Below are 19,363 nucleotides of genomic sequence, written 5' to 3'. Positions count from 1 at the left end.
TCAGTGACCTTGAAAACCAGGACACATTAAAATGTCATTTTGGTCTCCAGTTGTATTTCCTTCCCCCTTTGAGTCTCAATAAAAATTCTGGAATCTGAGTATAAGATGACCTGAGTGTTGGCAGAATGTACTTAATGAGTAAGAAAAGGGAGATTCTACTATACTGCTTGCAGAACAAAAGCATTAGTGTGTATAAAAGAAATAAAAGTCACTAAGAGTTGGTGTTGAAACAGCAAACTGCTATGTACAGCTTTGGCAGTAGACAATGGCTACTATGTATTGTCAAACTCAAAGGCTATTTATGTATGAAATAAAGTCATTCCTAATGTTCATTCTGGAAGAAATGTACACTTATCACTATGCTACCAACACCAACTAACTGTTTGGTACCACACTGTCTCTTCAACCACAGGACAGAATTTTAAAAACTCAAGCACAATTACTTTTAATTCATTTTATTTTTAAAAGTTGTATTATAGTTTTACTTATATGTACATGTGTCAGTGAGAGTGAATGCTGAGTGTGTGTGTGTATGTGTGTGTATGCATGCACCGACAGAAGCCAGAAAGGCATGTCAAATCCTCTGGAGCTACAGTCACAGGTGGTTGTGGGCTCCCTGACTTGGATTCCTCTGGAAGGAAGTGTTTGTTGTAGAATTTTAAGATGTGTTACATTTGTTTATGCTAGGGAACATTTGTTTTAATGATGCAAAGACCTGTTGCATTCTTTTATGTTGCATTTGTTTAACTCTGTGAAGCTGTGATACTTTGTTTGTCTAAAATACCTGATCGGTCTAATAAAGAGCTGAATGGCTCCTGCCTAGGAGAAAGGATAGGTGGGGCTGGCAGGCAGAGAGAATAAATAGGAGGAAGATCAGGAAGCAAGAAAAGATCAAGGAACAAGAAACGAAGGGGACAGCTACCCAGCCACCCAGCCACAGCCAGACACGGAATAAGAAGGATATACAGAAATAGAGAAAGGTAAAAGCCCAGAGGCAAAAGGTAGATGGGATAATTTAAGTTAGGAAAAGCTGGCTAGCAATAAGCCAAGCCTCTGTGTGATTTAGCTGGGAGTTGGGTGGCAGGTCCTCCAAAAGAGCAAAGAGTAAAAGAGTGAAAAACAACCAACAACAAGTGTTCTTAACTCCTGCATCACCTCTCTAGACTCTTATTTTGTTAAAATAAGTATATTAAACAGCAGCTTTTTCATGATAAGTTCAAGGTAGAAAAGGGAGTTGAGGATTTCAAAACCCAAGTAGGAATTACCAATCCTGCAAAAAGTTAAAACCCCTCAGAAGCTAATGGTTTTCCAACAAGAGAACCATGACCACCTCACTCACTCCTGCAGAGGTCATGTCTGGTTGTTTCAAGTATCATGGCAGTATGGGGTACAGAGCACATTACATTATAAAAGATCGCTCTTCTGGGGAAAGCATGTGAATTAATCCAAACAAGTCAGGAAAAGTAGGAGGTGCAGTATTAGGCACAGCAGTAAATATTTAAGCATTGTCTTTTTTGCTCCCAAGGCAAGCATTTTTTTTTTTTGGTATTCTTTAGCAAGTGGGTAACATATTAAACTATACTTTTCCAGCACTTTTTAGAAAAAAAAAAAAAAAAAAAAGCAAAGAGGTTAAAGAGCTGTTTTGCAGACAAAACAATTTCAGAAAAATATTTAGCTTATTAATGTGACAAAAATTGTTAATATTTATGTTTGTGTTTATTTTAAAAAATATAATAATAAAAGTAATTTTAATTCAAAAGAAATGCAACCTTGCAATTCCACTGGAATTGAATAATTTTTCATATACCCCTTTTGCAATATATGTCATTATAATTTGATTCTTTATAAAAGACAGTAAATACCAACTTTTCCTTAAAAGACAAATATGTATAATCACTTAAGAGCATAAGTTTTTATTCCTTAAAACTGACAAATATGGGGCTGGAGAGATAAGCTCAGGGGTTAAGAACACTGGCTGCTCTCCCAGAGGGACCGAGTTCAATTCCCAGCACCCACATGGGGCTCACAACAACCTATTATGGGTTCTGATGCCTTATTCTGTATTACAAATAAAGTATTCATCTACATAAACAAACAAATAAATAATAAGCCTTACAAAAACTGACAAGTATGTGTTAATAGTCTTCCTAAAATGTGCATACTAATGTCAAAAATTAAAACTCCCATAAGAATCACCATGTACAAAGGATTTTAAAGTGTATTAAACATGCTGCAACTTTCTGTCCCAAACAACCAAACTTCCTTTTCCATTTTTTCACATAAGCATTGTGTTTTTCAAAGTACTGAACATGACAGTCTCCAAAGCTAAGGAAGAGACTGCTCATTACTTCCCAGAACCATCTTCTCGTCCTCTGCTAGGAATCTAACTGAACTAGGTTAAACCTATATTTCCTGCTGCTCTAGGGTTGGGAGGCTCTATAGGTTGGCCATGGCCTCATGTTTTTACTGATGGCATATAGGCATAGATGACTTGCAATATGCTCCTTAAAGAGGAGAAAGGCTGCTGAGTCCTCTGCCTTCTTCCTCTTGCCTCTATTTTACTAACAAGAGTCAGACATGATGGTTAAGTACAGCACTCATGCTAGAAACCATGAGAACAGAAGCTACAAGCCAACAATCGCAAGAGGCAGCTGATGACCGAAGCAGGGGAGAGAGGACTTGTCATCTTAGAATTCCATCCATCAGAGTGGGGAAATGTATCGGAAGTCACTGATGCCTTGAGATGCTGGTCAGTCCATTCAATCTGAAGTAGTCAAAGGCTTCAGCACTCTTATTTTACAGAAGAAACAGAGACCCATAGACGAAGACAACTTGTCCAGTCCTACAGCTGGCAAGCAACCTTTAAGCACCAAGTTCTTAGTCACTCCACAATACTGCCTTCAGACTAGTCACGAAGAACTGCGTGAGAAACCTGACCAAGAACACGAGGCTTGCAAATGTCAAGACAACACTGGAGGAAGGTCAGGACCTCTGTTCACTAGATCAGGTCAGGCCTTAGCTTTTATAATAGGAATTCAGTTTGCCTTGGTAAGTATCCTGAAAGACAAATGAAGGCAAAGAATCCACTTCCGATTGGGGCCACGACTGCAGAAGGAAGAGAGACTAGGCAGGATGAGAAGTCTAACCAGGGGTTGGAGAGATGGCTCAGCAGTCACAGTGCTTTGCTACTCCTGCACAGGACCAGAGTTCAACTCCCAGTACTCACAGCAGGTATCTTCCAACCACATGTAATTCCAGCTCCAGGGAATTTAGCCTTCTCTTCTCTTCTGACCTCCATGGGCGCTCGCACAAACACACGCACGCAAGCACGCACAACAACAACAACAAAACCTTAAAAGGCTGGAGAGATGGCTAAGTGGTTAAGAGTACATGATGCTCTTGCAGAAGATTATGGGTTCAATTCCCACCACCCACATGGTGGCTCACAATCATCTATAACTCTAGTTCCAAGGGATCTAATATCCTCTTCTGACCTTGGCAGGCACCAAGTGTGCATGTGGCACACAGACATATATGCAAGCAAGAAATTCATTAATAAATCTTAAAAACAAAAACCTCTGAAAATAGTAAGTCTAGCCACGAAAGGAAAGAAACCATTGCAAGGCAGGCAAATTTTTCCATTTATACACAGAATCATCTCTGGATTAAGTTGAGAAGAAACAACTTAATTAAAACTCAATTAAAAATTCCTTCACGGAATGTGAGAAGAATACCTTTCATCAAAGGGAGGAAAAGGTATGTGCCAAGTAAAGCCAAGAGCACTACTACAGATCGGAGATACAGTAAATTTCATGTAATGCCTCCATTTTGTGGTAGAGGAGAATTACTGAGGTAGAGGAAAGGGGATACAATTCTGTATCCTTACAGTATCAAGGATTTTTAAAAAATCCTTCATAAAGCACTTTGAATGCAGTTTCACAGCACTCCGTAAAGAATAAAGAATACTGAATGCAAACACTGAACTAGTAAGGGCGAGAAACAGCACAGAAGGCACAGAAAAAGCTGCACTGAGGGCTGCCTCTACAGACAAGGTGCCAAGGGGCAGCACAGTGGGGCATCCATGCGGTCCCTAGCGGCCTGCGCGGTTAGCTCCAGTTTTCCAAATCAATCAATTGTAGTAAGTGATTCAAACAATTAGGCATCCAATAACATGTCAACAGAAACATCAAGAACAGAGACATCTAGATTTTGCACATATAAAATACAAGGGCACTGATGCTAAAATCTACATAGGCTTTTTAATTAATTCATTTTTATTTGCATATGAGTGCATGTGTATATGAGTCAGTCCTTCTATCATGTAGGTCCCGGGGACTGAACTCAGATCTTTAGGCTTGGCAGCCATCTTGCTGGCACCAGGTAGTGCTTTGTTTTGTCTGCAGCCAACCTTATCCCTAGGTCCCAGTGCAGAGGACACAGGGACCATGAGCAGCAGAGCTTTGCTGTGACAGCCTTCTGGGTCAGCTCCCACCATAAAAGGATGGAAGCTGAATTTGACTTGACTGCAACCAGGCAGTGTTTTTCAAAATGCAGGCAAAGGAGAGAAAGGGAGTAGGGGAGGGAAGGGGAAAAGGTGAGGGGAAAGGGGCAGAGGATGGGGGTAGAGGGGTTATCTAAAAAACAATGGTTGGAATGGGTTTAAGACTTAATGCATTAAAGGAATCACCCACTCATCTACAGGTTAGTGGATTCTGTTAAGTTACTCCTAAACATACAGTCATTATTTATAAATAAAACTATTGTTATTTTAAAAGCCTTATTTTAAAGCCACCCAAAAGACAAGTATCTTTAAATCATTTGAAGGCCCAAATAGAAAAATGCATGTAAAGAGACAACTAGAAACAGAAAGCATCTTAAAATTAGGAAAACTAAGAAATGGAAGGCAGGAGCAAAGACCAATAAAAGCTGGGGTATGGCCTAGACCTGGGCACCTTTCGTTTCTAGTCACCTTGAATTATTAATAACCAAGGCACAATAAAGACTGAACAATGCTGTCATTCTGAAGGGCTCAAGGGGGAGACTTAGCAGGCTCGTTCTGATCAATCTCAGGACAATGACAGTGCCAACTGATCACACACCCTTCCCTTACAAATAACAGTAGATCACTATTACATTTTGTTGTAATTTAAAACGTTCCAAAGAAAAAAAATTTTTTAAGGGTTTCTCTGTGTAGCTTTGGTGCCTGTCCTGGATCTGGCTCTGTAGACCAGGCTGGCCTCGAACTCACAGAGATCCGCCTGCCTCTGCCTCCTGAGTGCTGGGATTAAAGGTGTGTGCCACCACCGTCCAGCAGAAATTCATTTTTTAGGCCCATGTTTTAAAAACAGCTACAATAGACACTTATTTAAAATTGTCTTCACAGCCCAAGGCTCTTGCCTGTCGAAAATTCTAGCCTACATCACCATGGGCTACTATTACATATGTAGAAGAATAACGTACGGTGATAAATATGAAAACAAAAGAATTCTGAAAAGTAGGAGAAAATGCTACTTACATCTACTCTTCATGAACTCCTACCATGCACTTTGGTTAATACTTGCTAATTCTACCTTCAGTTTACAGATGGTGAAACTGAAGTCTAGCAAAGAGCAAGCCAATGCAGATGCCAGTGAGTAACGAAGTTCTGATGCAGCAGTCAGCTTCTCTCTCTCTACAGCCCACTCTCTACAATAGACACTCTCCCTACCTACATTCTCTCCCTCCCCTTTAAAAAGTAGAATGCTGTTTCTTACCTCCACCCCAACTCCATTTCTGAAACAGTATTTACCTGCAATATAATTCAGAAGTAAAGCAGTCCACCTAATAATTGTTTTTAAGAGCATTAGGGAAAAAATGGCCACATATGAGTAATAGACACATTTGAAGCATTATTATTCATTCAGACAATCCCCAAGTCAAAAATTCTTAACTAAGTTTTTTCACTCTGATTTATTGTCTGATGGTTAGTGTTTATTGTCCACTTGACAGAATCTAAAATCATCTGAGAGATGGGTCCCTGGCTGTACCTGCAGAGCATTATTTTCATTGTATTGAGGTGGGAAGAACTGGCCACCGTGGGTGGCATCATTTCCTGGCTGGGGTCCTGGACTGTGCAAATGGAGAAAGGTAACAGAGCAGCAGCATGCATTTATCACTCTCTGGTTCCTGACTGTGGATTTGATGTAACCAGCTGCTCAGGCTTTTGCTGTCTTGACTTCCTCACTATGATGGAGTATCCACAGTGAACTATCAACTAAAATAAATCCTTTCTTCTTTAAATTGATTTTGTTAAGACTATTTTGTCACACCTATAAGAATAGAAACTAAGAAAGCTACTGTGAATAGGCCAATAAATTTCAAGCTGCCACTAGCTGAAATAAGTAACTCTCCCTTCATTAGGGCAGCCAGTGAGGAGAGAAGGAGATGTGTGAAGACAACAGATTCCATGGTTTATGACCTTGGGGTTTGATGGCTATGTGTGATAAGGACAAGCAGTCTGACAATTCATTGACTCATTCATTCATTCATATTCTCTCTTTCTCTCTATGTAGTATGCAGCAAAAAAAAAAAAAATCAAGACTCCTTCAAATCAACTCCTAAAGAAAGCACTAAGAGACAAAAATTAATTAAAGCAACAGAATAATTTATGAGAGCTGCCAAGTATAAGAAACCTGTAGAAATAATTAACGGTACAGTCCATTTGAAACGAAACTTGAGAAAATAAAAACAATCATTTTATATGTTCTAAATAATACAGACCAAATTAGATCAGAGCTCATAACTAAGAAAAAAATATACATATTTAAAACTGGATTTTAACAGCAATAAATAAATAAATAAATTTTTAAAAAAAGTAAGTATGAGAAAAGAAAAAAATCAGTATGGTTCAGTAAGCCAGGCAATTCTTCAACAAACAGACAGCTTGGGAAAAAATATTTATGACCAGCTGTAATTCTGCTTGCAGAGCAAAAGGTGTGTGTGTGTGTGTGTGTGTGTGTGTGTGTGTGTGTGTGTGTGTGTATGTATGTGTGTGTGTGTGTGTGTGTGCGCATTCAACTATGTGGATGTCAAGTCTCACAGTAATATGAATGCTTACCTAGCTTCAATTTTATGGCATAACAAAGAATGGTTAAGCTTCTTTGTGTGGCTGCAGGTGCCTGTGGTAGGCTGTCTCTGAAGATTATGGTCAAAATAATAATTCCTTCCAGGGCTGAAGAGACAGCTCAGTGGGGATAGCAAGCATTAGAACCTAAGTTCAAGTCTGCAGGACACATGTACCAAGCCATACCCAGCAGCATGCCCGTGTAAGGCCAGGGATGGCAAGGCAGAGAAATCCCTGTGGAACTGGCCAGTTCTCAGCTCAGTGAGAGACCTTGTCTTTAAAAACCGAGGAGGACAGGTATAAGGAAGACACCCAGTATTGACCTCTGGTCTCCACGTGCACACATACACAGCTCCACCCCCACATCCACACACATGAATTCACACACACACACACACACACACACACACACACACACACACACACACACCAAATAAACAAACAAACAAATGTAAAGCAAGAAAAAAAAGTGAGGTCAATCCACTTTCCTAAGAAATTCCTGCACAATGAATCTCATCTTGCTTAATGCCTGCTTCTTGAAGGGCCTGGATTAAAAAATCAATTTGGTATGAATTTAGAAAATAATTATTTGCTAAACAAAATAATTTAATGAATTCCCTTAGAGCATTTTCCTCTGTTTTAGTTTTAAAATTTTAAACTTCAGAAAAACACAGAATAATAAACACTTATGTGCACCAAACCTATACTGGACTAAATTCAACACATTCTATGCGTGATACAACTTAGATATAATTTCCCAGGAAAATGCCTGCGAATTCCAAGTACAACTGCTCTGCTCTACTCCCCAAATTCACAGGCACTAAGACAACAGGACAATTAGTTGTTGAATTTCCCAGGGTTTTGAATAATAAAAATGAGACGGGATTACAATAAATAATCTGCAGCCACACACAAAAGGGGAAAACCCAGAAAGGAAGAAAGTGAGAGAAAGAAGTGGGGGATTATTTCCTTCTGGAATTGGGCTGGCCCTGTGACTAGATGAAACTAATCAACTGCAGCTGAAAAACCCTACCCACCCTATGATGCCAGACACAGATGTTGGGTTAGACACTCAACACTGAGAAAGTACTGCAGAGCACGGAGGAGGACCAAGGTACCCCTGCAACACTGAACCTGACTGTGAGTGAGGAAGTCAAAAGCAGCACTGTAGCCAACTCACAGCTGGGTGCAGATGTGTGACCAACTCACAGACCTCCCAGCCTAATCAGATACCCACACATCCATGGGAATGTTACATCATTTATTTTAAGCTCCATTTTGGTGTGTTTTCTTACCCAACAATAAACTGCTGAAACGGTGATAAGAACTGGTAATGATCTCAAGTGGCTGGTGGAAGTAAGGCAAGTCCTGTCTGGAGGAAAGAACTCTGATGTCAGAGATTAGAATTCTCAAATACAGACTATGAAATAACTATGTTGTGAGGAACACAGTAGTAATCAGCTAAGACATCTAGAAACTCTAAAAACACAATAGACAGAATTTAAACATCATTGGATATGTTTAATACCTGGCTAGACGTAAGTTAAAAAAATCATTCAGTAAAGCTAGAATATGAAACAATAAATTTTGCTGAGTATATAGCATGGGGGAAAAGCAAAAAAAAAAAAATTAGGATATGCAGAAGACATAATGAAACAACTGAGCATATGTTTAAGACATTTGTTCCGTCAGGATTTCAGAGGGACAATGAAAAGTAGAGAGCAGAGACGACACTTAAAGCGATGTCTGAAAATGTCTTGTGATTGAAGAAAAACAGCAATCAACAGGCACGACGCTCAATGATTCCTACGGGGCAGCTTAGAGGAGCAATCTATTCACATACAAAAACTACCCTATTGAAACTGTAAGGTATCAAAGATAAATCCCAAAAGCTTTCCATGTCCAGGAGCTAGTGAAGGATTCTTTTCCTCTGGGACCATAAGCCAAAATGAACACTTCCTTAAGTTGCTTTTGGTCATGGTATTCTATCACAGCAACAAAAGAGTAATTAACACAGTGCCAATCACAAAAGACCAAATACTGTGATTCTACCTGTACAAAGTTTCCAGAGTGGATAACTTCAGTACAGACAGTTAAGGGGTGACTGCTAATGATATTGTTTTTAATAAGATGAAAATGGTCCAAAATGGGATGTTGTGACAGGTGTACCACTGTAAATACACGAAAACTAGCAAATTGTACCCTGTAAGAGTGAAATGTGAATTACTGTTTGCTGTGGGATGTCCTGTACGTTATAAATATACATTGCTATGATTGATTGATAAATAAAACACTGATTGGCCAGTAGTCAGGCAGGAAGGATAGTGTAGGTGGGACAAAGAGGAGGAGAATGCTGGGAAGTGGAAGGTTGAGTCAAAGAGATACTGCCAGCCACCACCATAAGAAGATGTTAAGATACCGGTAAGCCACGAGCCATGTGGCAACTTATAGATTAATAAGAAATGGGTTAACTTAAGATGTAAGATCTAGATAGCGAGAAGCCTGAGCCATTAGGCCAAACAGTTTAAATAATATAAGCATCTGTGTGTTTATTTGGGTCTGAGTGACTGCCAGCCAGGGCGGGACTGGAGATAACTCCAGCTACAACTGTTCAATAAAATTACACTAGAAAAAGTAACACAATGCAAATATACCTTTTCTTTATAACCACTAAATAATGTCAAACTGACCTATAGGTAAGATTGGGATTATGAAAAACTGAGAAATTCAAAGTCAGGAAGCTTTCACTCTAGAGCTAATTATCCCTAAATATCACTCTTTGGAATGGCTTGGGGAGGAGAATCCCTGAGAACCCGAAACTAGAGTGATTACTACAAGGTGAGAGATAGAACCCAGATTTGCTCTCACAAAATCCAGATAAGGCAGATATGAAAGAGGTAAACCATTAACAATGAATGAGCCATTTATCATTAGTGTGTAAAGGTAATGGCAGAATATGGAGAGTTTATAAATATCCTCTATTCTGTATTTAAATTTTCTATGTAAAAAAATATAACCACACGTGGCAAGCTTACAAAATATTAACAGTACTATGAAACTAGTTTTACAAGAAAGATACCTATGTTTCTACAGAAATGATATAGACAACGATTTTCACATAAATCTGACTGCTGAAAAGCTTACATAGCACTTCAGTAGCCATCACAACAAAGCAGAGTTCTTTAGAATGAAAGTCTTACCACTTATATATGATCTGGTTCGACATGAAGCTCATCGAAAATGATTCTTACTACTTATTTTTTTTCTTTTCTTTTTATTAAGAGATTTTCTATCGTTTTACATATCAGTCACGGATTCCCCTGTCCTCCCTCCTCCCACCCACCCCAACCCACCCCCCATTCCCACCTCCTCCAAAACAAGGTCTCACCTGGGGAGTCAGCAGAGCCTGGCACATTCAGTTGAGGCAGATCCAAGCCCCTCCTCCAAGCACCAAGGCTGAGCAAAGTGTCTCAGCATAGGCCCTAGGTTCCAAAAAGCCGGCTCATGCACTAAGGACAGGCCCTGGTCTCATTGCCTGGGGGCCTCCCAAACAGTTCAAGCTAAACAACTGTCTCACTTATCCAGAAGGCCTGGTCCAGTTGGGGGGTCCTCAGCTATTGGTTCACAGTTCATGTGTTCCCGCTAGTTTGGCTAGTTGTCTCTGTACTTTTTCCAATCATGGTCTCGATATCTCTTGATCATATGATCCCTACTCTCTCTCGTCGATTGGACTCCTGGAGTTCCACCTGGGGCCTGGCCATGGATCTCTGCCTCTGCTTCCATCAGTCACTGGATGAGGGTTCAGTCATGACAGTTAGGGTGTTCGGCCATCCGATCACCAGAGTAGGTCAGCTCAGGCACTCTCTCTTATAAACTATTTATAAACTATCCCTAGAGCCAAGTAAGCCTAATCAGTAGTCAGTCAGACAAAATCTCAACATACCAACTAAAATTAGCTCCAATGAAGACAAGTAATTACAACTGGAAGGACCTAAACTGAGTTATTAATAAAGCTATTGTTTCCACTGAAGAGTAACTAGAAACAATCATCATAAATGTAGACATTTTTACAAAAGCATTTAAAACAATTTTAGAATCACAAATATCCAGAGATAAGGTAACTGAGGTACTGTGCACTGCCTGATAGAAGCCAAGACAGAATCCTGTAAAACAGACTATCCATTAGAATGAACAAAGACAATGGTTGCCTTTGGACAGACACTTTTCCCACAAATGTGAGAAACATTCCTCAATCTTCAGAAGAAACAAGATGAACTATATATTATACAGGATGATATCTGTAGCTGTGTAACAATTAACTTCAGAATGACACTGGAATGGTCTTTTATATGAAAGTGGTAGCCCCAAACCATGGTGGAATCAAGTGCTGAATGTTGTTTCTCTCTTCTCCCCAACCTTTACTCCAGTAGCACGTCTCAGTATTTGGAGATGTTGAGACCAGAGCACCAACCTCCTAACTGTAAAGCACCAATCTTCTGCACTCCCCATGCCTTTTCAGAGACTTCACAGTCTTCAGAAGCACCATTTTCCTTAGGAGGCAGAGCAGCTCGACTAACTCCTGGATGTGACCTCTAGCCCTCCATCTCATCCTCCTTACATATCCTTCACTCTGGCATGGTCAAGTTCCTCACGCTCTCACCCGTTGGAAATGCCACTTCAGTATGCAAGAGGCTTTACTTGCTGGTGTGAAGCACTGAGGTGCTGGACGCTCACAGACACTTTTCTCCTTCACCCAATAGAACTCTGCTGGGTTGGTTGGTTGGTTTGTTCCCTTCTCTTTTGCTTCCACTAAACTTCCTTTCCCATCATCTTCTATAGTCAAACCCCTGGACAACAGGAGTCAGGTCTCTTCAAAATACTTAGTTTTCAGGCTAGCCAATCCCTTTATTCTCACCTTTTTATTTTTCTCCCATAAGCTGTCATTCTAGTCTCAAAACGAGTCTCTCAGATGAGTTTGGGAATACCAACTCCAGGCTGTCATGTATTTAGAATCTCTCTCTATATTCCGCAGCCTTCTGAAATAACAACTTCAAAGCTACAGAATCTATTAGAATATAATTCACTCAAAAAGGCAGTTGCAAGGGGGAAATATCCCATGTACAAAGCACCTCATTAGCGTAGAAAAATGTCATTTGGTGGAAATGATTTCATTTCAAGAAGAAAAAAACTCCTCAAAAGTAATTCAAATAAATTACCTGCATCACTGATTCAACTGACATTCACTTTCACAAGTGCTTTCACTTACTAAGTCATGTCAGAAGAAAAATATTAAAAGTTTTAAGTTAGAGAAAGAAAAATTAATTGGAGCCCCAAATTAAATGATAAATTTACCAGCCTATGTATCTCAAAGAACTAACTCATTTCTTATTTACTTAAAAAGAAAAGGAAAATATATGTTGTTAGCACTCTCTGGTCTGTCTTAATACACAGTGTTTCTGAAGCTGAAGTATTATACTATTTCTAGACAATACCTGTATCTACGTAAAACCCGTGCTTAAAAATGTGAAAAGTAGTGTACATTAGAGGGGAGACAAAGTTTCTAGAGATATGTAAAGTATGAGTCTAGAAAATGCAATGGTGGACCTATGAATTAAAACTCAAAGTAGAAGTTGGGTGAGGTGGCACACATCTTTAATCCCAGCACTTGGGAGGCAGAGGCAGGAGGATCCCTGTGGACTTGAGGCCAGCTCATCAAAGTAGTGCTGGAGATGGCTTAGCCAGGAAGGCACTCATCACCTGGTGACCCAGTTCCATCCCAAGAACCCACATGCAGAAGGGGAGAAGTGGCTCTCTAACAAGTTGTCTTCTGACTCTCCCCCCCCCACACACACACGGGAAGAAGGGGGAAGTGAGGAGAGGGGAGAGAAAGAGAACCAGCCAACGCATACACACATGCTCCAAGTCTTGTCTTGATCCCTCCAGAAGCCAACTGTAACACAGTTTGAAATGTTGGGCAGTGTACTTGTGAGGGAGGTGGAGGTGACTGCTGTGGAATAGTCTATATGTTAAATGCTCTGATTGGTCAAAAAATAAAACACTGATTGGCGAGTGGCCAGGCAGGAAGTATAGGCAGGACTAACAGAGAGGAGAACTGAGAGAACAGGAAGGTGGGAAGAGACATTGCCAGCCGCCACCATGACAAACAGCATGTGAAGATGCCAGTAAGCCACGAGCCATGTGGCAAGGTATAGATTTATAGAAATGGATTAATTTAAGCTATAAGAACAGTTAGCAAGAAGCCTGGTACGGCCATACAGTTTGTAAGCAATATAAGTCTCTGTGTTTACTTGGTTGGGTCTGAGCGGCTGTGGGACTGGTGGGTGACAGAGATTTGTCCTGACTGTGGGCCAGGCAGGAAAACTCTAGCTACAGGTGACTGTCCCAAAACACTGGAGAGACTGGGGAAAAGGAACAAAAGAAGTCAATGGAGAGACTAGTCTAGAAAATCAGTGCTAGCTGAACCCACTGTAGAAACTGTTGCTTAATCCAGCGGCAGAACTCTGGAAGGCAGCATAAGATACACTCTCAGAGTATCCCAACTTGGGGTTAATGGAATAGCATTTACTCCCACTAATTCTTTGCAGGTTAGACTGACAGGCTGTCCATAGGGTTAAGAGTTATAGTAGTTTTGCACTCTGTCCATCCCTCCCTGTGGGCAGGCTGGCTGGCAGAAGAAACAGCTCTCTCAGGCAGAGACAGAGATGCCACAATGTAGAAATTGGCCCAGGTACATAGAAATACTAGAACCAAGGGACATGCAAGGGTGGGCACAGACATCATTTATGCCAGTCCCAAACCACAGGAGCCTGTCCTTTTGTGCATACAAGAAACATCAGTGTTCACCAAGACACAGCAGAGAAAGCAGTGAAAACTGCTCTAAACCACGTTTTCCCTTTGTTCAACAGTATAGGTATTCATCTGAATAAATGGTCAAATTACAGTATGGAACAAGTTACACAGTAAGGAAAAATCTACTACATCACCACAGCCATTAAATCCTAGGGTCATATGTAAGATACCGAAGCTGTAAAACTACCCTGGGTGGGAAAGGTTTTCGTCTATCAAAAGAGATGACTGTACTTCCTTCCATCCCTAAAACATTCTCAAGAAAGGCTTCAGAAGGAAGGGTTGAAGAAGATACCAGCATGCATCTGTTGGAACAGCTAGTGAGTATATCTGTAAGAAAGGATCCAGGCAAGCACTGATACACATGTGCTTTTAAAACGCCAACCAGAACAGACCTCAGCTGCAGTTCTCTTCAAACACAGCAGGCTTTCATTATCCCCTGGCTCACCACTAACGTTTCTCCCTGGCCAGGCCACACACAGCTCTCCACTCCACTAGATGGTAGGGAAAGACAAGACTGTGGTTACATTTCAGAACCTTAAGCTGCTTACTGAGTATTTTTGTATAATGGAATATAAAATGACCAAAGAAATTTATTTTAAATTTAAACTTAGAGAAATTGGTCTCTCTCTTCTTTTGATCAATTACCTTTCATATTCCAAGTAATAAACTGATATTGTAAAAGTTTGCTAAAGTTATAAACACTGCCCCTCCTTGAGACACACACTCATTCTACAAAGTCTCACAGAATCCTTTACTTGGTTGTTAACCTCTACTTCGAAAGCCTTCTGCTTCTTAGATTTCAGTCATACTAGATTAGCAATACTTTGCATTTCCAAACATATCTGTTAGTAACTTTGTTTGTTTTTGTTTTTTCGAGACAAGGTTTCTCAGTGTAGTTTTGGAGCCTGTCCTGGAACTCACTCTGTAGACCAGGCTCATCTCGAACTCAGAGATATCCACCTGCCTCTGCCTCCCGAGTACTGGGCTTAAAGGCGTGGGCCACCACCAACCCCTCTGTTGTTAACTTTACTCTGACAAAGTAAAAACAATCCAATATTCAGTGAACAGCAGCCCCCTCAGCATGATCTCAAAACGCGACACCAGTGCCTTGGTTGCCCTAGAAACCATTTTCTACTCTTAAGCATTTTCATCATACAAATTTCTTCAGTCTGTAGAACGATCATGCCACCAAAGCAGTAAGAAAGACTCGATGAACTGCATCTTCTCAAAGTGATGCCATGCAATATGAACCATGATTATTTCAGATAAAGTTGTAAAAACTAAAGAAGCCACTGGAATTTGAACATTAACAGCTCCCACTAACTATACCTATGAAGACATTTTGGGATTTATGTTTTTTCTGCACCTATCCCAGTGGTTTGCAGTTGTGCATTTTTAAACAAGGAATCCATACAGAGACGAGCACTGAGAAAGCTAAGGGTGAAATGAAGTCATTAACATAACTCTGCTAGGTGAAAGGGTAGTGGCCTTGCTACACCATTATAACACTAGCCATACCTGATCTTGACTGAAAATGAGAACATGACTGCTCCTAGTATGGCTGAGGTTTCTATTGTGGCTATGAGGGAGAGAACAGCAGAGGCATCTAAAAGGTCCAGACTGAACCAGGCCATGAGAGAAGAGTGGGAAGGGGAGAGTGATAGAGAGAACCAAGAGAGAGCTGAGAACCAAGAGAGCACATGGCTGAAGTGGCTGGATTATATAGAAATCAGAAGCTGGGGGAAGGGAAGCCCCTGGACTGGAGGGGTTTAGGGTAGGGGGTGGGATGAGAAATGCTGAGAGGAACCACAGGTAGTGAGTGAGTCTGAGGCCAAGAAGACACTTTGGTATACTAAATAGGCACCACAGCCATTTGGGACCTGACACCCTTCAAGTTCCATGACAAAGGAGGCAGCCGTTCTCCATACAATTTCTCTGCTTTTATGTCTTCAAAAAAATTCACCATAATAAAAACTCAAAAAGTGGGGTTAGAGGGTGGAAAATCCAATCTTATTTTTTTCCCTTGAAAAATCCTATAAAATAATCCTCTGAAAAATACAAGTGAGAAGCTAGCCACACTTCAATTTGTTTGCATGTTTCCCTTTGCTATACCTGAGTCTCTGAGCCTGAGTGAACATGGACCAGAGCACAAAAGACATCTTTCCAGCTGGAAGAACTTTCTTCAAAAGCAGTAAAAAGCCACATTTAAAATACCCTGTGTATTGTTTTCTTTAGTGAAGGCTGCTATGAATTAACAGAAGTATGCTTTATGTCATGGTAAACACCCCCATGTTGTTTTAAAAGAATAAGCTCAGAAAAATAACTATGAAAAAAAGGGTACTTAGGGTAGATGCTTTAAAATATCAACATAAGGATAAAACCTCAAGAGTAGCCTCCTAAAAGCATAAAAACTTCTATATAACAAAAGAGACAAGATAAAGACTGCAGAGAGCTGGGACAGAGAAACAAGAGCATTCACAATGGCTGTGGTAATATGAAAAAAAAATGGCCCCAATAGGCCCACAGAGAGTGGCACTATTAGGAGGAGTGGCCTTGCTGGAGTAGGTGTGGCCTTGTTGGTGGAAGTGTGTCACTAGGGGGCAGGCTTTGAGGTCTCAAATGCTCAAGCCGTCCAGTGTGACATTCACTTCCAGCTGCCTGCTGATCCAGATGTAGGACTCTCAGCTCCTTCTCCAGCATCATGTCTGCCTGCACACCACCATGCTTCCCACTATGATGATAACGGACTAAACCTCTGAAACTGTAAGTGAGCCACCACAATTAAATCTTTTCCTTTTAAGAGTTGCCCTAGTCATGGTGTCTCTTCACAGCATTAGAAACCCTACAAGAATTAATCGCCAAGAGAGTGAATGGGTTCAATCACTTCTCTTGGCTCCTTCAACACATTACCCACTATATAACCTTTGTGCCCTCAAGGAGTTACAGCCAATAGCTTGTCCATCAAAAAGCGTAGCATTGAAGTGATACATAGAGCCACACACAGTGTTAGGCAGTACAATTTACCAGAGCAATGATGAAGAAATGGCACAAATATAAAAGGTGTAATTAAACATCTTTCCAAAATTGATTAACTCAACTGGACATGGTGGCACATGTCTATAAAGCCAAGGCAGAAGAATACCAAGTTTGAGGCTGGCTTGGGCTATAGGATAAGAATCTATTTAAAAAAAAAAAAAAAAGGAAGAAAGAAGGAAATCAAGCCAAATTAATTTGTTTATCATTACCTAAGCCACATTAAAAAATCTATCATAAATTCCTGGAGCTCAACAGGGATACCAGGGTTGGACTGTTTGTTTTAGAATATACGTAAAATGGTCTAAAACAAAAGTTAAACTTCCCATGCATTTCTCTTTTTTAAAACGTTATCTCTTTTCCATAAAACTGACTTTACATCCACCCTAAAATCTACTTATATCATTATTAAATGTTCAGGCCTACAGGCTACATGATCTGGATCAACTGTGTAAAATCATCTCTCTCATCAATAAAATAACATACTGTATGGTGGTATTTATTGAACTGAGTAAATGCAACAGTTCGTGTACATCCACTACCTTAAACAAACTAAGACCTTAACAGGTTATCTATTTTTTCTATTCATAGGCTATTGTTTAATAATAAATTAAGTACTTAATCATATGCCACAATAAAAACCCCTTCGATTTTTTTCAAGTAGCTAAGAGAAGATGAAATGCACAGCTACTGCAGTTACGAGCAGGCAAGCACAGCCTCCCTTCCAAGCCTGCTGCACTGTGACTTTCTTACACACCGCCTCTGACCAGCACTGGCCACCTAAAATGTGCAACCAGTGGGCACAAGGGGCTGCAACTTTTTTTATTTTTATTTATTTACTTGGCTCTCAACATTCTATGTAGGCTCTTAAATTAAATAAACAGTATGTGTCATGTTTTAAAATAATAAGCCAATAGTAGAGTCTTACTTTTCTTTCAAGGGAATTACTATACCAACAGTGTCAGAAGACAGCTCTAAAAAAATAACAGTACGAAGGAAACCAAACAGACCATCTTTTCTTTGTAATACAAATACAGAGCAAGGAAAGTTCGCCACGTGGTATTTTCTAAGAATGCAGGGGGAGAGTAGGGGCAACAGCACAGGCCTGTCATCCAGCCCTTGGAAGGTGAAGAGAGGACATCAGAAGATCACTCTCCACTACACAACTGGAGGACAGCCTGGACTACATGAGACTCTTTCTGCAAAAGAACAATAAAGACGATGAGGCACAGAAAGTACGGTATGTTGGCTCATCTGTAAGGTAAGTGGGCTCAAGCATGAAGACTGCCATAAGTTTGAGGCTAGCCTGAACTACATAGAGAGTTCCAGGACAGCCTGGGTTACAGAGTGAGACTCTACCTCAAAAGGCGGAAAAGCAATAAAAGAAACCACAGCTATTCAAAGAACTGGGGAAGAATCCTGCCTGTAACGTAAATACCAACAACACAATTTGAATACCACCCCCAAGGGAGGCTTTAAAAATAAGAAACTAGGGCTGGAGAGATGGCTCAATAGTTAAAAGCACTGGCTGCTCTTTGCAGAGGACCTGGGTTTAATCCCCAGCACTCACTTGGCAGTTAACAACCATCTGTAACTCCAGTCCCAGGGGATCTGAAGCCCTCTTCTGGCCTGCTCCAACACTGCACACACATTGCACATACATGCAGGCAAAAAACTCATATAGATAAAGTAAAATTAAAACTAAAAGGCACAAAGACAACTGTAAAAGCAGAAAAATTAAAATGAAATGTTTAAACACCACAGCTCCTGATGTGACTAGAATGAATGAACAGTGTTGGAAAGATGGAGGAGAGAGGTGGGCTTTGTTGTTGTTGTTGTTTTCAATTAATTTGGGGAGGTTCTTTCAGGGAGGCATGCTGCAGGGGTGAGTGGTAGATATGGAGGGACTGGGAGGTGAGCAGGATTGGGGTGTATGATGTGAAACTCCCAAAGAATCAATAAAGAACTATGTTTTTAAAAAAATGAAAATGTTTTAAAATTAAATAGTCAACGACTTAGTTTCAAAACCTCCAAGAAATAACTTCTCTTTTGAAACCAGTTTGTCCATGCTGACTTGGTCTGTAAAGATGCTAAGTTCTCCCTGAGAACTTGGGTATACAGGAGCCTAAACAAAGAAGCAACTTCATGAACTGGAAGTTACAGAAAACGAACAGGAGAGAAGACAAGCATCTTTGTATCCCCTGCCATTCTCTCTGGGTGTGACAAGTTTTCTAAATGTTTCAGGACTGTTTTACCAAACTGGAAATGGCCAGGTTTGGTCAAAGGTAGGTATCAAAGTATTTCAAGAAAAGGTAACTATGAGGCTAGAGAGATGACTCAGCATTTAAGAGTACTTGC

At 40.4% G+C, this 19,363-nt stretch overlaps 1 protein-coding gene and 1 non-coding gene across 3 annotated transcripts in view; both read right to left on the bottom strand.

The window, feature by feature from the left end:
* Window positions 1-19,363, bottom strand: part of Gtf2f2 (general transcription factor IIF subunit 2) — a 134,719-nt gene that overhangs the window by 75,666 nt on the left and 39,690 nt on the right. The window lies entirely within an intron of this gene.
* Window positions 4,392-4,528, bottom strand: LOC128108089 (small nucleolar RNA SNORA5). Its single transcript, XR_008217305.1, has one exon. It is a non-coding gene; the product is annotated as a small nucleolar RNA SNORA5 (small nucleolar RNA).

The sequence above is a fragment of the Peromyscus californicus genome, unplaced genomic scaffold (genome assembly GCF_007827085.1).
Source record: "Peromyscus californicus insignis strain IS unplaced genomic scaffold, ASM782708v3 Scaffold_12__1_contigs__length_115047231, whole genome shotgun sequence".
NCBI lineage: Eukaryota > Metazoa > Chordata > Mammalia > Rodentia > Cricetidae > Peromyscus > Peromyscus californicus.
Note: the sequence above shows the minus strand (reverse complement) of the source record. Positions and strands in the feature narration are given on the sequence as shown.